Genomic DNA, 15,416 nt, shown 5'->3' with positions numbered 1-15,416 from the left:
GACAGGGAGATTTAGCTGAGAGATTGAGGGGGCTCGGTGGTTACTACTGTGCGCCCTGACAGGTATCACCAATACAAGGATTATCAAAACAAAGATTCCATGAAACTGTCAGGAGCGAAGTGTCCCATGGCGTTTTTTTGCAGGGAGAAATGTCAAAAAATGTACTGATCGTGCAGTTTCTTTGTGCTTTATCTCATTTGGTTTTAACGTCAAACCCAATTTCGCTCCCATTCAGATATCCATCATGCGCAGAGTTTACTGTTCATATCCACAGTTTGGACAGTTTAATTTTGATGGATGTGTGCACAGTAACACTTAGTTTAAAAGTAGGTTAAGGAAATCTACTCCTTTTTTTTCCGTTTTGAGTGAAATCTGAGGCATTTCCTGTTTTTATTTGCTCCTTGTTTAAATAAAATATCAGTAATTGACATATTTTTTCGTTGCGTGATAAAAAATGTAACCAATTACAAGTTAAAAGAACCAAAACTTGATAAGCGACACTGTGTCTATTTTACAGTTCTCTATAATACAATTAAATGTAATTGCTTCAGTGAACTGTGAGATATGTTTTTCTGGCTTATTACACACTGGTGTTTTCCCCCAGCTTCTGTTTTCACTCACACTCGTTTTTGTTGAATTCTTCTTACATTTACTGACCGAAACTGCTCGAATCTAAATTTACATAATTTTTTGTTTTCCGAGATTATAAGGTAGAATTTAAGGGACCAGACACAACAGTGGGTCACGATTGTTTACGTGACGCGAAATAACACACGCTCTGCTCGCAGGGCCTTCAGCATGGCTTCGGGGACGTTGAGTGATCCAGTTTTAAACATTTAGTCTCAATAGGGGCTGAGAAATACTTCACTAGTCAGTCTGGCTGGGTGGAGGGAGCTGAGACAGATGTTTAACGCTTTGCCTGCCTGCACACACACACAGACACACAGACAAAACCGTACTGACCCTGCACACAGATGTGCATGAGCTCATAGACGCATGCTCTATCCCTCACTTGACGACACACACACACACACACACACACGTACAGCAACACACCCACCCCGGCAGAAGCATTTTCCAGTGTGACTGACAGCAGTGATGGAGGTGAAGATAAGCCTGATTAATTGGGAGGATGGGTGGGAGTGGGAGGCTACACAGAGGCTACGCTGCGGTGCCTCAGCAATGCCTCTGTGGCATCGCGTGCCACTACTCAAGCGATTTGTCAACGCCGCTGAACGACATTTATTGACTGCACCCATGGTCTCCATTTTGCAGAGCGGTGTTTTGTCATGGCTGAAAAATGGCCTTCCTGAATCAACTTTGACACTCGGCTCTAAAGTTTTTCCTTTTTACTATCCCCTGTGTCATGTCAGAGAAGAGTGCGGCGGTTCAGAACATCAGACAGCCAAAGGTCAGTGCAACACACTGTCTTTATAATGAAACACACGTGTGCCTCTTGCTCACAATACATGGAAACACTGGCTCTCCGATTCCTCTCTTCGCAGTAACCTGTGATAGAAGTTGACATTAATGCCACGATCCGGTGGGACCTCACACAACCTGGTGAGTCTCAGTGGAACAAGTTAGGCTTGAGTTGGGTAAGGCTGATGTTAAACAGAGTCCGACGAAAGAAATGTACTGTGTCATTTTGAAAATCTAAGCACCTTTGGGCTTTTTTTCGTATTTTTTTAACTCAAAAACCTTAGCACATCGTTGGCCTTAATGTATGAGGCCTGACATAAGCTCTTACCAAGACTGGGTGAAATATAAAGTGATTCCTGAACTCGAGTTGAACAATACCGGCGATCCTGTCAGTAGTTCATATACATTTTTATTCTACAGCTCACATACCTCGATTTTGATCGTTGCCAATATTGTGGGGATGACTATTGGTACTTTTTACGTAATATAAACACAATGTCATGTTTGATACATGATCGTCAGTAATGTGGATATAATCACTAATTAAAGGCAAATATTAAAACAAGTGGAAAATCTGTAAGTTCAGAAAATGACATCACTTTACTGTAATGTAGCCTTTACATTGCATTTGAGAGATATCTACTTTAGTTAACATGCTAACCAGCTAGCCACGGTGCATCAAACATCAACAGTCCCCTGGTTCCACTAGCCGGACCCCTAGCTGCATAGCTAACTGAGCTAACTAGCGGTAACTAGCTACAGTTAGCAGCAGTTAGAGGTTGCTCTGGTGATGCGCTTCCCCTTATTCGTTTTGAGTACGAGTCCGACAGGTGGCAACTTCTTACATACTGCACCTTCAAAACCAGGGGCGAAAAAAACACTTTTGCCATATCACTATGTCACAAGATGTTTGGTCTTAATGTCATGCTAATAATAAAATATTGATATACACTGCATAGTCCAAATATAAAATTAAAAATGAAATTCTAAAGTTCCAATAACAAATTTTTGACACAAAAGCTCTCTCACTAATCAAGCAATCTCTAAAAAGTCAGAATAGTCCTTTAATGTGTGTCCCTATCAGTTTAAACAACCAAATACAACCAAGAGGAAGTAGAGCTAAAAGTCCCTATGGTCTCAACACATCTCCATGTACCTATAATTATGAAGAAAAAAAGGATTTTGCAATGCAACTTGGTCTGGCGTAAGACGATTACCTCACGCTATAATGTGTAATTGCTTTCAAAATTTCTGTAACTCATCTTCCATGATATGATTGCGCTGCCTCCACTGTCAGCGCTATCAATTCAAGATTTTGTCATTGCAATCATAGCGCCGTAGAAAACTTTTCCCTCTAAACACATGCTCGGCAAACACAATCCAGTTGTGTGGTTTCACTATGATTGAAGAATCCCTGAGAGCACTCATTCAAAACTGCGGGGAGAAAGACAGATATGGCATGGCAGCGAAGATCCATTCAAATATGATTATAACTGAATTAATAGACATTGACGTTTGTGTTTGTTCCAATGTGGTGAACAGCCCAGCATTTCCTGCCAATGGGCCCATGGATGACACTAATACCTTGTAATCAAAGGAAATGTGTATAGCTCCACAACCATTACATTCAGATTTTGTCTCTCTCATTTTCTTACTTCACTCTTGTTTGTTTCGGTGTAATGCAGATCAGTTCTGGGTTTATTTTCTACCCTCAAAGCTGAATCTTTTATTTGATTTGCGGTAGAAAAAAAAAAAAATCATCATCCCGGTGAAATTACATCCACATGGCAGCGGCTCAGAGCTCGTACTGTAGCTCGGCTGGCATTGACAGCGAGCCATGCCACGATGAAAAAACAAGGTTAGGGACAACTGAGGAGTTGTTTTCCAGAAAGACTGGGCTTCTATTTTAGGTGATAAATTATTAAGTGACTCATTATGTTTGAAATATACAGGAGTGTTTGATTCACTAATGCGTTAATACTACAACTCTTTTGAGATCAAAATAGCATAAGGGAGTGTTGCTAAAAACAAAACCTTAGAAGGTGTAAAAATGTGAAATGGCACTTGAGTCGCGCAATTCATTTACCCCTTGAGGCTCTGCAAGTTTACCATTAAAACGGTTATTTCGCTAACTCGGTTGAATTGATGAAAACTATTATTTTCTTTGTTCGGAGCGCATATATGTAGAATATATAAATATTTATACACAGCGCCGGCGTTACAAAGTTGCAAGGCGCTCCCACTTAATCATTCATTGTGTCCTCTTCACCTCAGGATACGGTTGACACGGCATGAAGGGATCTAGATGCGCTCTCATATCTATCACTGAGCGACTTTTTCTTCCTTTTTCTTCTCTAATGCCTGTGAAGACAGTTCACCCTCGGGAGAGAGGCGGCTACGTTTTCACCTCTTCCGAAAGCGGAGGGTGGGTGTGTGGGGGGGAATTAACCAGTTGAAAGGTTATGCGGTAAGTCAACATTAGCTTTTCGGCTTATCTCAGTGATTGAGCCCTGTAATTATATGACACGACTCCGCACTCTCATTGGTGGAATCCTTGTCTCTCTTGATTCAATGGCTTTGACAAAACACACCGCTGAAGTAAGGTGCTTTTCATAAATACATGCCTTTGTTTGGACTGATAACTGCTCATGTGTAATCAGATCAGTTGAGTCATAAAATACAGAATTTGCACTGGGGTGGTGTGTTTGACTGGACTGTATTTTGTCTGTGTGCTTGCAAAATTATGTTTCGTTTGTATGTTTTTTTTACTTGAGCTTTTGTATTCCCAATAACTATTGCTGCTGCTGGGTAATCTTAGACAAATACATCTGTATGGGAAGCCATAGTAAAAGGTTAAGACTCCTAACCTCAATGGGCCATTTTCTAAACTAAAGCCCCTTTAATCGAAATTTTAGTGAATCCTCCTAACAATAATGCGAGGTAACTATACAGTCCGCACAGACCTCCTAATCCTTCAGAAAACAGTCTTAGTACAAGGAGAGTCGGTATTATTGCTAATATTAACTATTTACCTTAAAACTAGGACACAATGTACCCCAATACTAAGTCACAATAAATCAAGGTCTTTACTGTTAATATCTACAAAGTCAAGAAAAGAAAGAAGCCAGCGTTCATCTGGATTTAATAGAGATAGAACTTTCTTGCCGAGGACACACAGAAGGATGACAGAAACCACCCCGCCATACCATGAAACAACATTTGTTTGTTACACTTTTTCACATGATGAAGGGACGTGGGATATTCTTTCCGCTCTTGTGTTTACGGCAAAGTCAAAGATGCGCCGTGTGCTTTTTTCCCCCCACGAATTTTGACAAAAAGATTCAGTCAAACGGGGATGTGTGGATCCGACTCCTCATCTGGCCTCAACACCCAACAGTCACCCAATAATTACAAAATTTTTTTCCCCAATTAAAGTTAATCTTGGATCCAGCAAGAGTGCATTCCAGCATGGACTGGATGAAAGGTTTGCAATCAGTTACTTATTCCAGTTAAGTATTCGAAGGAGAACACAGCGTGACAAAGTCTAATTACATGTAATTATCATATTGTATGTTATGATCATATTGCCAATGAATATGGAACACGTGTCAGCGAAAAGTTAGGTAAAGTTTGGAAGTGTTTTCAATCTACAACCAGTCATTGTCTGTCGGAGCCTCCTGCTTGTAACCCCATTACCTCCCTGTCGTTGAACATAGCTCATTAAATCTCACTTTTCCATACCACTTGTCCCAGTAAATAAAGTTGTTGTGGGTGTGTGTGTCATGATCTACTCCCTCTCTCCCTTTCTCCCCTCTCATTCTCTCCTCTCCCTCACCACGCAGTGTTCTGAGGTAATTGAAAATGTGATCCATGAAGTCACAAGCGCAATTTAACTCAAAGCCTACCCATGTTAGTGCTTCCACTCGTAACAGGTCAAAGAATTAAATTAATTTTTAAAAAGGCGACCCATGAAATTGCACTATGATAGATGAGGTGTAAAAGCAATATTTTAATACATTTATGGCTATATATTTTCCGTCCCCCTCTTTGACGTGGAAACACCACTTCTCTGTGTTGAAAGATAGAGTGCTATTTGAGTCTATTTTGGAGGAAGATGAGAGAAAGTGTGGTATCGGGAGGATGTGTTTCAAGGAAAGGAGTGCGTTCATGTGAAATAAGAACTCTTGCATTTAAACCTCCTCTTAACTCACATTAGCATTTAGCAGTCCTTATGCGTGGGCTTTAGTGGCATGTACTGGTGAGGTTTCAAATTGCAACTAACTGAATACCCCTCACCCTCCCCTTAAAACTATTGAAATGAGAAAGGCTTAAAAGCTACTGTTGCAGTATGGTGGATTCCGTAAAAAAAAGGAGTGGCTCCCTCTGTAGATATGAAAGGCTCATTCTAACGTGCCAAAAAAAAACAACAATTATTTGTTTCAGGTGATTAAACGCGACTGAAAACATAATGATGAATATCATATTCCACTTCTGCCAATATATCCTCCTGAATCCCCCTTAATGTTACACTGGACTTTCAAGTTCATTAACTCTAGCTCTCACATGATCAAATGAGCACAATGGAATGGCATTATCAAGTGCAAATATATATTAGCATTAGACAGACATCGATGCCAAATAAATGCTAAAATCAGGAAATAATTGGTACCCATAAGCAGTGGCAATTCTAGAGTCTCTTGGGGCCTCAGCAAAAATGTCCAAGGGGCCCCTCCAACCAGTGTTCATCACCATTATGCTATAAATAATCTCACCCAAAAGAATGTTATACATTTGCCTGGTTTTCCTCTCCTACCTCTGCCCATAAGATTCTGTTAGCAATTATTTTTATTGTACTATTTGCACAGGTTTTTTCAAGTTGCGTACGTCATTAAAAGTACATCAACACTTACAAAAGGTCTGCTGACTAGCTGTTTTCTAGTCTGTTCTCACCTTTTTGCTAAATTCTGACCATGTGCACAGCCTTTACAGAAGGGCAGGTCAAATGTCAGAAGGTTCGCAGCAGAGGGAGAAAGCAGCAATTGGTCAGTCACGTCCGTTGGGAATAAAAAGGCCCGAATACGTCAGTAAGTAAGCATGACATATCTCAGAATAGCAGTCCACGTCTGAGACCGTTTCCAGCATTCAAGTTCACATCACCTGCCCAAAGAAAAGCTCTCCGAAGCTGCTTTCCTATTCTTAGAAACATTTCTGCATACAGGACCCTGACTGGTACAGTAAAGCCAGAACCAATCTGCAAACCTCTCATAGGTCCCTCACCAACTGTCACCTGCACACCTCAGAGAGAAGGCGAGGGCGACGTGGAGGATTCTGGAGGAAGACCGAGGTGCTGAAGGGGGCAGCTGCCTTCGCTTCGGTCTGAGTCCTCTGACCCACTTTCCCACCTCTTCCACCTCCCGCGAATTCCCCTCCGCCGTCTTCTCTCCCGCTTTCTCGCTCAAGATTAATGGTGTGAACCCAAACCTGCTGGCAAACTGGATGTAAGGAAGATGTCTGAGGTAAGGCCTGACAGAAGTTTGGAGTGCAGGATAGGAGCGCTGTGTGGTTGCGTATGTCCACTTTGTGCTCAAATAAATATGGCAGGTCCACGGGGACTGTCCTCACGGTGAAGACATCTTGTTGCAGGAGCTGCAGCTCATATTTCACTCTCTCCGAGCTGCCGAGCTCCGTCTTTCACTCTTTCTGTCTCTCTGCCTCGGTGCCTTGAGGGGGAAAAGGCAAATTCTCAAGGCCTGAAAGTATGTGAGAAGACTTGGTTGGACAGAAGTTCAAGATGTCATAGAGGAGAAGTTGTGTTTCGACACGAAGCCTTGTTTGTGCTCATCAGCAAACCTGTCAGGAGGCCGTTTGATGTTGTATTTGGGTGATGTCCTCGGGCGCTGTGTTTGTGGTAACTTCCGTGTGGATTAGCTTCATATAACTCGGCCTTGCCTGAGATTATCCATCAAGAGAAGATGCAGCAACTCTGGCGTCAGACCCATCTCCCGTATTCGCTCAGGAAAAAGGTGCCCTCAGAAGGACTGGAATTAATGACAAGGTCCAAGAGGAATACGTCAATATAATTACTCCGGGGGGGAGAAAAAGTTTTCTACGGAGCAGAATGTTTCTCAAATCACCGCCATACCTCCACCTGCATAATTGATAGAGTCCTCATGATTAAGCTAATGAGGCTCAGAGCTTAAGCCCTATCCAACAGCCCCTAATTACAAATATGTAATATCCCCCCTCTGCTTCAATTAGCATTAGAACAGAAGGTTAAGAATCATTCAATATTCATGCGGACGGTGAACTTCAAGGTTAAGGAGACTGGTCATTTAACCTCAGTTTTAAGATAAAAGTCATTTTCGCTAATTGTCTTTGATGAGAGCCGCTAACTATGTAGCTGTGGGAGGTGCTTCATCAACTCTAACCCAGGTAAAACGGAAATATTATTGCCTTATTACCTTTTTCTACCTTTTGAATTCTGACGGACGCTTCTTCTTGTTAAAGCACCTTGGAAGTATCTTAAGCATGCCGACACTGAGATGAGTTACTTGCTTTTTTGTCTTTTAGATCTTTAAGGAGCGTACCGATGATACGCCTTCGCTGGCTTTTCTTTCTTTGTTCTCTATCACTTCACATATTTTCCTCTGAGTAATACCTGAGCCAAACAGGTGTGTGACGTAAGGCAGCCGAGCTGTCAGACCTGTGGAGGGATGGTTTCTGATTGACACCCCTGGAGGCGATAGGCGTAATGGTGCATCATGGGAAAGCTCTCCGCAAGACTTGTAAGGACCTCTCTGTGATGTGATGAAGGCTCAGTGAAGGGATCAAATGGCAAGGCGTGCATGTGTAGGTATTTGTGTTCTGCGTGTTGCTTTAGAAGGGTCAGGCTGCATTGAAATGGGTAAAAAGAGTCGAAGATATCCGGATAAGCAATGCATGAATTCAGCTGCTGTTCTCGTGAAGGCCTTGCGACTTTAAGTAATATTCTAGCCATCGTTTTCATGTTTACAGTAGCGCGAAACAGGAGCATTAACTTTGGTCTTGCCTGAGTCCACCTCCTCCAGAATGTGCCTGACCAATGACTGGGGGTTTGACGGGGGACTGCGTTGGCCTTGTGTCAGCAGTGGAGACCACAGAGCAGGGCCTGGGACTCAGAGACTGGGCTCGGAGCCCATAGCCTGGAGGCTGTAGGCCCGGGACTGCACCCGCTGGCCTAGACCAGCCCAGCCCAGCCCAGCCCAGCACAGCCTCGACCAGCCCATCCCAGCCCCGCTCAGCCCCCTCCTCCCTGTGGCCTCCCTGCACCTTCACCAGCTGCGCTTTTCTGGCTCCAGCTGCTAGGTGTATATGTGTGTACGCTGCCCGCCCTTTCCATACCCCCTCTTTCCACTCCATCTCTTGCTTTTTTTCCTTCACTCCCTTTCCCTCGTTCTCTTATTTTCGCCTTCCTGATTTGTCCTCTCGCTGTGTGTCTGCCTCATCCTCTGTTTTTTTTGTTTTTTTTTCATCCACTCTGCCTCTCATCCTTCCCTCCCTTGCCAGACACAGGGGTTGTAATAGTGCCCAGCAATTACTGAGTTGGCATGTGCTGCATTGTTTACTCACAGTCCTATTCCTACTGGACTTTATTAAAACACCATCTGCCGTCAGCTCTGGAATGGTAGAAGAGGTGGTGGTGGTGGTGGTGGAGGAGGAGATGGAAGAGGAAGGCAATGAGAGAAAAGCGAGAGATTTGGCTGCAGCACGGAGGGAGAATGGCTGGACTCACGTGGAGAGTGCGGGCTGCCACGGCGGTCTCTTGTCGGAGGGACATCGACATTACATGAGGCCGAGGGAGCTAAATGAGATTTTCGGTGCAAACAAAGAGTCTGGTAATGGGAACAAGCTCTGTGAGTTTTAGGAGACAAGGTTTTTAGTTCTTGGAACAAATCACGCAGTCTTTCAAGTTTGAAGAAGTGCATGAAAGATTGAAATAAAACGTGTTTATTTCCACTGTTCTCTCAAATGAATGCATTTTGCGGTCAGTTGGGGATTTTCAGGAACACGAAGGCGGATGACAGAGATCCTTCATCAGACCTGTCGGTCACACGGAGCGACTCAGGTGCTAAATAGCATGTGTGATAATAACACACACACACACACACACACACATGCTCATATAGAGCCACGCTGGGTAATAATGCAGTGGGCCCGCCCATGTAATGTCATTCTGATGGTTATTTCATTAGCTGTAATTTGTTATGGGACATGCCACTTCGGACGGGAGCCTGGATTGATTGGATAGTCATTGAGAGGAGGCGGACTGGACCCGAGACAAGCTGGATCAAACAGTCAATTATTGCAGGGGCGCGGTGTGTTTGTTGAGCGTTGGAGTGTGTGTTCTCAGGTGTTACGGTTTATATACGCAACACTGATTAGGAGTTATTTGTTTCCCCAATACCAAAAAAAATCCTCTGTAACTTCTCTATTTTTCTTTATTTCGACTGTAAAATGAATTTGTGATAAAAAAAAATGTATGCATTTCTTGGGCTTAACATGATCGCTTTGGGGCAAAAATGACCCCATCTCACAGGAACATTCATAAGAAAAGAAGTTAAATGTCGTGGCTACATCTGTATATTTCACTAAATGAGGCCCGTGATAATATAAAGCAATGTCTCGTTATGTTTTGTAATTTATACCAGGCACCAGAGCAATCATTGTCAGGCTATTAAACTAATGGCATGCTGACCGTTTAACAGCCAAAGCTGATCCCTCATGCTGTCCACGCAGCAGATAGAGTCCAGTGGTTTACAGTGGTTGTTTATTTGCGCTCCGGAAAACGTCCGCGGCGATCAATGAGGTGGAAGACACAGGCGCGCTCACACAGATACACGTGTAAACATAACATACAATTATAAGGTCCTTCCGAACGGTCAGTCTGCTCCACAGCGCTCCGCCGCTATAATTGGATGCATATTCTGCAGGAACGTAAAGCCCGGCGAAGGGAAGACGGAGTGAGGTCAAGGAGGGGCACTTGTTTAGGAAGCTGAACCTGAGCGCGACTGGGCCTCATCCGTGTGATGCGTACTGTAAATCGGTCAAATTTTTCTGCAGATGTTCACAACAGAGAATCTGGGCTGCGTGAGAAAACAGCGAAGAATAATGAGGGGAGAATTGTGTTGTAGAGGAGAACCGACCGGATGTATAGCGCCGTGACGAGCTTAACGTCACAGCGAGAGACGTTGGAGAGAGGGTTGTTCTACCAAAATCTCATACGGTTGCAACTCTACTGCACATAAATTGTCATATTTTTTATAACAAAGACACAGTATGTCTTCTCTACTCTGTGTAATTCATAAAACAGCTGATATATGTGAATATTTTACACTAAACCGTAGACACAAATCCTTGATTTTAAATAAGCACAATCACTAAAACCTAAAATCTCTTGTTTTTCGAGCCTTATATTCACCATACACTGCCGGAAATATCATTTTATGCAATCTGCAAATATTTTCTTAACCTAAATATAAAATCAGATTACATTATTCATATTGCTTGGTGGTCATACACTTGTCAGACGGCAATTTGCATACAGCATGTACACATTTGGCTTTTTATTTACAGCAGAATATAATATAGCTTTAGGGGATTGACCAGAGTCAGGTTTCTGTTTTTTTTTTTTATGGCAACGGATATATTCAGCCCGCAAATGAGATCGAACGAGTAGAAAAGGCACATACAGTGGAAACAAAAATCTCATTTGAGGCACAGACAGCAGACATCACACTTGCAGTCATGAGTTATTCATGCATTAGAGATATTGTGGATTGACAGCACAATTATGTCAGAGGGTATTACGCATCGGCAACCATGTCGTGCCCCCTGGACGGGCACACACACCAGACTACAGACAGAAAACAGAAGGGCGGCTGAGGTGAATCCTAGCTGGAGAAATCGCAGTACTCTGAATACTAAAAGCAGCTCAAAGATAAAACCGCGAAGAAGCAGCGCAGTCTGTTCCAGCGGTTTAGATACACACTCAGGGAAAATTTGAGGGAGGTGTTTTGTAATTTTTTTGCAGCTGCATTTTATGGTGTTAATAATCAAACCTGAAAGAAAAAAAGCTTGTTTCATTCGTATTACAGATTGTGGGACAGCAGTTTTTGTGTGTGTGTGTGTGTGTGTGTGTGTGTGTGTGTGCTCGCCGTACCACACAAGTGGACCCTCTGTGGAAGCCCTCAGCTGGTGATGTCGTCGGGGGAAGGAGGTCAAAGGTCAGACCAAGGTTCATTAAGGCCTGCCATCTTTCAGCCTCCACAGACGCCAACGCCCCACTGTCAGCCGCACTGCATGACACAAAAAGATCAAATGAGGGATTATTGTCATTTAGACACAATAGAAGAAGAGCTCTGGGAACTAATAGAGACATGTGACCAAAATATTGACTGACCGTGAATTGGTTTTTCAAAGTTTTCAAATATTGCTGCACTGTATACTAATTCAGGGTTTTTCATACGCTATTCAGTAGAATTTCTTCTATCAACAGTGTCATTAAATAATTTGTACGGAAATGTACAGTGGCCCTGAGGGTCAAAACGCAACTTTCCAGAAAACACAAGAGTTCACAAAAGAGAAAACAACAACATTGCAGGAAAAAACAACATTTCAGTAAACATGTCATTTAATAAAACACAACAACAACACAAAACGCAACAAGTCAACACTGCAGAGCGGACCACATTTCAGTAAACATGTAATTTCACCAAACACAACACTGCACACACCACAGCAATTGAGCAGAAAAGAACAACAACATCTCAGGAAAACCTTTCATTAAACAACATTTCAGAAAAAAACAACATTTTAAACAACCCACATTTCCAAGAACACAACATTTTACAAAACACAATTAGATCTCAACATTTCGGCAAAAACGTCGGGTCACAAAAGGAAACATTGCCGACAGCACAGCATCTCGTAAAACACAACATTTGGGAAGGAGGAACAACATTTCACAAAACATAATGACATGTCAAAAAAAAAAAAATCCACATTTCACAAAAAAACACAATGGCATTTCAAAAACCGCAATATTTCACAAAAGAAATAGACATACAAATTTCAGACAACGCGAGATCTCAGTACACACAACATTTGAGAGGGAGCATCAAACATGAGAGTAGAGCACTGTACAAACAGGAAATGACAGTACACTCGGGTTCTGTCCAATCACAAACAAGACATGTTGTCCCACTTTTTCCATAATCTTAAAATCGTTGTGTTTTTTAAATGTTTTTATTTCAATTTTATGAAACTCATGCGAAGATCAAAACAAATGCTCATGTGGCCGTTGCTCACTCCTTGCCACCATCTTCCAACAGTGACTTCACTGTGAACATACTGTGCAACTCAATATCAGCAAATTTAAGACAAATAACTGATGTGAAATGATGTTTTTAAAAAAATGACGTTAGTGAAAGAGATTCACCTGCTGCTCGTGGATAATGAGCACCCATGCCGGGAGAGGATACAGTAACCGTACCATTAAACGCGGAGGTGTCACATACCTGCGTACAGTGGAGTGTAGTTATCTTTAATGAGAGTGAAATCACTGTCTCTTAAAACAACGCACACTGTTTTATGGGTCACATCAGAGCTGCGTTCAAAGCAAGCATCCACCGCAACAACAGGATGGACGGCGCCCCGCTTCCTCCTCTGGTTTATTTTGCTTCCTCTATTAACACTGTTTTATTTACTACGAGGTCGCCATGGAGATCACGTATGACGATAAACAAACAGGGACGTCTGTGTAAACTCGGGCACGTGCTCGAACAACACAGGCGCTGAAGTTCATTTCGTCATTAAGTGAGTTGATTCTTGTTCTAAATAATGATGTATTACTATCAACATCATTTGATGAACTTCTAGTGCGATGTCACGCGGACCAGTCTGATATTAAATAGACTGATGCAGCCGCTGTAACACCATAAATGGATTTCTATCAGCCCAACCACTCGGCCATCTTGTAAATCCACCAAAGTAACCATTTGCTGTAAATGTAGAAGTTTATATGCATTCGAGTGTCGTGTTTCGTCAGACGTCCATCCCCGGCTTTGTCACAGCGCGTCAGCACTTCCCCCATCCTCGAGGAAATGGAGGGAGGCCAGCTGAGCCGCTTTTGGTTACACTTTTTTATTTAACATTGTAAAGTGTTAGACGCAATTTTTTTTAGGTGAGAAAAAGCGAGCCCTGAGCCCGGGCATTAAAAACAAATACGAGAATTCAATTATCACTCGGCGCAGTTCATCAAGCGCTGCGACAGGGAGTTAAAAGCAACAAGGGCCGGGGTGTCTAGCGCCGTGTCAGCACGTCTCTATCACCTCAGTGATGGAGAGGCCAGTCGGGGATGGACTCTAGTGGCCCGGGACATGTTCTTCCAGCCCATCGCTCCAAAAGCCTCCCCTCCCTCCGTCCCTCACGCCCTGCCTCCTACAAGCACCTTTTGTGTGGGCTAAATGGGGCTGGATGCACCCCTTTAACTTTGATTTCCATTTTCCATTGTCCCTCCATTGACGGGGAGGGTGACTCCATCTGTGCCTGCCTTGCGTGGTGCCACCCTTTCAATAGGCATATGCTCCACATGTAAGAGCCCTAAACTAGCAAAAGAATGGGTGGAGGGAATAATGATATACAAGAACGGGCCCCTCACTCCGTCGAGCGAGCAAGAGAGAGAGAGAGAGAGAGAGAGAGAAAATACTCATTCATCAATTTATTGTATGGCCCTTAAAACTCTGCAGCCTTTTTATGTATATTCAGGAGCGCAGAAGAGATTACACAAAAGCCCCCGCCGAACTGATGGCGTTTTAAATTGCGGTCAAGCTGCTCCGATCGCCTCCTGAACTGTGCCCAAAACATGCATGTGTGTTTTAACGCGAAAGCGGTACGCAGCTTGTCGCCACCGACGGACACAATGAGGGCCCCAACCGAACAATTGATAACTGTTAACTGAGGTGGCTCGGCGGGTCAGTTTTGACTTGGAAATGTGCAATATGCTGTGAAAACAGCCCCTTGTGTTCGCTCTCCCCCCTTCAGATCTTATCTCCACATGTGATAACACCACTTAAGATCTCATACAGTAACACACATTAAGTCATTTCCCTCTCCAAACAAACCGAAGAGGAAAAGTCGGGGGGGAAGCAATAGAAAGTGAAATTTGGTACTAGATTCTTATTAGCCAGGGTTTTTGCACTTGATTTTTATCAGCGAGCCCGATTTTAATTTTTTATTTTCCCTGTGTTGGGATTATGTTTGTCTTGAAACCCAATTTAGCAGAAGGAGCAGCCAAAGACAGGCCGGGTGGAGGCGAAAACTCCTGGCTTAATTTGCCTTCCCTTCCACTTCATTCATTTACTTATTCATTCATTGCCTCTTTCTCCCTGTCCGTCAACCCTATCCTAATCTCTCTCTTTATCCCTCTCCTCCTACTCTTTCCTTTACACCCATGACGCCCGCTGCCCCCACACTCACCCCAAACAGCGTCTAGCCCCACCCCTCGCCGCTCCTCCTGTTCAGTTAGAAGGCTCTATCGATTACAAGCCTGTCGTACAAAACGACCTAATGGAGGGTCAGCTTTAATGTGAGGGGCGGGGGGCCCCGGACTTGGTAGGAGCTGGGCCTGGCTCTAAACGGCCCCTTCTCCTTCCTTCTCCTCCTCCTGTGCCCCCCCGCTCCCTCCTGCTGGGCTCCACCTTGTCCCTCTTATCCCCTTCCCATTGGAGAGCGGGGGCCATGAAAAATCAACAGCGGAGCCATCAATCCCCCCCCCCACCACCACCACCACCACCCTCCTCCACTCCCTTTACAAGGCCCACCGCCGGCTGCAGCGGCTGCCCATGTGCGAGGGTATTTAGTGGGGGCCTGAAAGCTGAAAGGAGAAGCGCCTGGATCAAATGTGTGTGTGGTGGGGGGGTGAGGGAACAGAAGGAGCCCTCTCAGGAGGGGTGCTG

At 43.7% G+C, this 15,416-nt stretch overlaps 1 long non-coding RNA gene across 2 annotated transcripts in view; it reads right to left on the bottom strand.

Moving 5' to 3' along the window:
- LOC115570386 (uncharacterized) overlaps nt 1-15,416 on the bottom strand; it is a 177,202-nt gene that overhangs the window by 83,216 nt on the left and 78,570 nt on the right. For both annotated transcript variants that reach the window (XR_003981761.1, XR_003981760.1), the window contains exon 3: nt 11,621-11,756. This is a non-coding gene — a long non-coding RNA (uncharacterized LOC115570386). The remainder of the gene's footprint in view (nt 1-11,620; nt 11,757-15,416) is intronic.

This window comes from Sparus aurata, chromosome 19 (genome assembly GCF_900880675.1).
Source record: "Sparus aurata chromosome 19, fSpaAur1.1, whole genome shotgun sequence".
Taxonomy (NCBI): Eukaryota; Metazoa; Chordata; class Actinopteri; order Spariformes; family Sparidae; genus Sparus; species Sparus aurata.
The sequence above is the reverse complement of the archived record's forward strand: the minus strand, read 5'-3'. Positions and strand labels throughout refer to the sequence as shown.